Raw genomic sequence first — 3,457 nt, 5'->3', positions numbered from 1 at the left:
CAAAATCAAAGTCTTACGCCAACCCCGGAAGCCTCTAAATTCCAGCAAATTTAGCGAGATCTCAAGAGCCCAGAGGAAAAACTAAAGAGAGGAAGGAGGGAAGGATCGATAAGGCAGAGCGAGATCAATAGAAGCCAGTACATCCATCCATTTTCTTGACCACTTATTCCTCACAAGGATCGCGGGGGGTGCTGGCGCCTATCTCAGCTGGCTCTGGGCAGTAGGCGGGGGACACCCTGGACTGGTTGCCAGCCAATCGCAGGGCAGGTCAGGTCTTCGTGTTTATGTTTAACAAATTTAAAACATCATAAATAATGCTGTTTCTACTAAGTATTGTCTCAAATGTTCTCCAATTTGATACTGAGAATGTATGGAATTGTAGGCCGAGAAACGTTTCTTGGGAGTAGTAATATAGCAGACTTGCGGCTTCAAAAGCTTTGGCCTATCAGCTATGTAGTAATATATACAGATCAGTGGAATTAACAAATCACATTTCAACTCGTGATAAATGGGAATCAACGCACACCTTCCACAATTTAGGGACTTTGAGTAACCTCAAATAAAGTTGAGCTATTTTTTAGGCTTTTTCCTGACCTTTTTGTAGTTACATGTTACAGTAGTAGTTTCATCTTACTGTTCAAAATGATCAATCAAGACAAGGGTACGAAAAAATTTCCAAGGAATTGTGCAGAGAGAAGAAGACAGACATCCATAAAGGGGTAAAATATGCCACAACAAGTGACATTAGCTATGATGTTCCTCTAAAATTCATGAAAAGATGTGAGGAAAACAAGCAGAGGCTGCAAAGTGATCGGCAGCAATGTTCAAGGAGCGGCAGGAATTTCTGGCAAGTACTGACTGTTTATTACATGTGACAATTTTCGGTTTTCTACATGTAAGGTGGAAAAGTGGAAGCCTCCATTTTCTAAACTGCTCATTCCTCGCAAGGGTCACATGGGGGCTGGAGCTTATCCCAGTTGGCAACGGGAAGTAGGCGGGGCACACTCTGAACTGGTTGCCAGCCAATCGCAGGGCACACATAGACAAACAACCATCCACACACACACACCTCGGCACACAATTTAGGCACGCCAATTAACCTACCAAGCATGTTTTTCGGAACGTGGGAGGAAAACTGAGTATGCAGAGAAAACCCACACAGGCATGGGCAGAACATGCAAACTCCACCCAGGACGACTGGAACCTGGACTCAACAAGTGGAAGCCTCATTTTACCGTGGGAAAAAACAAACAAACAAAAAATTCAAGACTGTCTACATTTTACAAAAGCCATTTGAAATCTCCATAATTCCAAAAGCAATGTGATTTATTAATTCTGAAAACTTGCCAATTCTTAGAGGGTGTGTGCACTTGTATAACCACATGATATCAGTTGTTTATTTAAACTTGCCTGAAGTTTTGCAAGGTCTGATGTGATAATGAGGTTATCACATCATGAATGCTGTCAGTCTACTGACTGTATTTGAAACAAAACATTTAATGAAAGATAAAATCTTAGAAGACTGCTGAGATCCCTCACGATTTTGCTACCTTGTTTATGAATTGATTTTACATAGTCAATGCATGTTGGGTTCAAGCTCAAAACATAGCATGTGACTTCCGCTCAGTTTCAAGCTGGAGGGTCAAACTGTGGTGCATTTTCAACTTTTAGTGCTTGTTAACTTGCAATGTATATGAATAATTTGTCAAATGATGTCAGAGGTGAGGAAGTCCAGGTTATTTTGCGGCTGCCCCAAGACGTGCTCACTAAAAACACATTAGCCAACGATGCACATTGTTTCCTAATCATTTACTTTCATACAAGATAAATATGAGTAAGACAAACCATCACAGTGATGTGTTGTGTTTATATTAGCCAACTCTTGGATATACAACAGCACGTGAGGATCAACCAAGTTAAATCAAGACATGTTTGATCATTTCTTTTCTAGATGGCTGGTCAGTTTGGGTAATGTCACCAATCTATGTAATCTAGTTAATGTTCTTCATCAGTAAAGTGTGCTACAGGTAACAATATTGGTATGTGGGCTCCCTCTCCTGTTATGCGAAAGACTGAATTAAATGTTCAACTCCGTATGAGTACTGCAATAACTTAAACCTAATCCATCCATCCATCCATTTTCTTTACCACTTGCAGCTCATTCAGAACGCTGCAGCTCAAGTTCTGACCAAAACAAAGAGATCAGAAAATATTACTCCAGTACTTAAGGATTTACACTGGCCCCCAGTCAACTGTAGAAATTTTAAAGTTCTGCTACTCGTCTATAAATCACGAAATGGTTTGGGTCCTGAATATATCCAAGAAATGCTGATTGAGTACAAACCCAGCAGGGCTCTGAGATCCACAGACTTGGGCCAACTAGTGGAACCCAGAGTTCGAAACAAACATGGTGAAGCTGCATTTAGCTATTATGCTGCACACAGATGGAATAGGCTGCCAACAGAAGTGAAGTCAGCCCCGAGTGTAAATGCTTTTAAATCCAGGTTAAAAACTTTGCTTTTTTTCTTATACATTTGATTAGGGACTTTTAAACAGCTTTAATTAAGTGTTTTTTTATTATTTTAAACTTCCTTATGTTAAATGTTTTAAAGTTTGTTGAATAATGTTTTAAGATTGTTATTGTATGTTCTTTTTAGTAAATTTTCTAACCTATTTTCATTTATTTTTCTTCCTCTGAATGTTAACTACTGTTTCTTGATGCTTATGTGTTGTCTTTCCTTGTGTAAAGCACATTGAGTTGCCTTGTTTATGAAATGTGCTATACAAATAAACTTGCCTTGCCTTGCCTTGCCTTGCTTATTCCTCGCAAGGGGTGCTGTCGCCCATCTCAGCTGGCTCTGGGCAGTAGGCGGGGGACACCCTGGACTGGTTGCCAGCCAATCGCAGGGCACACAGAGACGAACAACCATCCACACTCACAAGCACACATAGGGACAATTTGGAGCACCCAATTAACCTGCCATGCATGTCTTTGGAGTGTGGGAGGAGACCGGAGTACCCGGAGAAGACACACGCAGGCACCGGGAGAACATGCAAACTCCACCCAGGAAGACCAGAGCCTGGACTCGAACCGGAGTCCTCTGAACCGGGAGGCGGACGTGCTAACCACTCATTCACCGTGCCACCTTAAACCTAATCCATTACAGTACATTTTTCAAAGTACATTTATTTTGTATTTAAGTATTTGTAATTGTTTAGAACCGCTTTTAGAATGTTTATTTGACTTTGATATGTGATACATTTTAATTTAGTCATTATTTAAAGTTTTTTTTTCCACCTCAAGTAGCCTACATTTAAGTATAATGTTAATGTTTAAACTGTGCACATGTTACAGTGGCTTACAATGCTGCACATAGAAAGTGACATTTTTAGGCCCATTGTCAGTCATGGATTCTGAATTCCCATCACATTGTCTTTGTCAACAATAAAATATTTT

The sequence above is a fragment of the Festucalex cinctus genome, chromosome 5 (genome assembly GCF_051991245.1).
Source record: "Festucalex cinctus isolate MCC-2025b chromosome 5, RoL_Fcin_1.0, whole genome shotgun sequence".
Classification (NCBI taxonomy): domain Eukaryota; kingdom Metazoa; phylum Chordata; class Actinopteri; order Syngnathiformes; family Syngnathidae; genus Festucalex; species Festucalex cinctus.
This window is presented reverse-complemented; position numbering follows the sequence as displayed.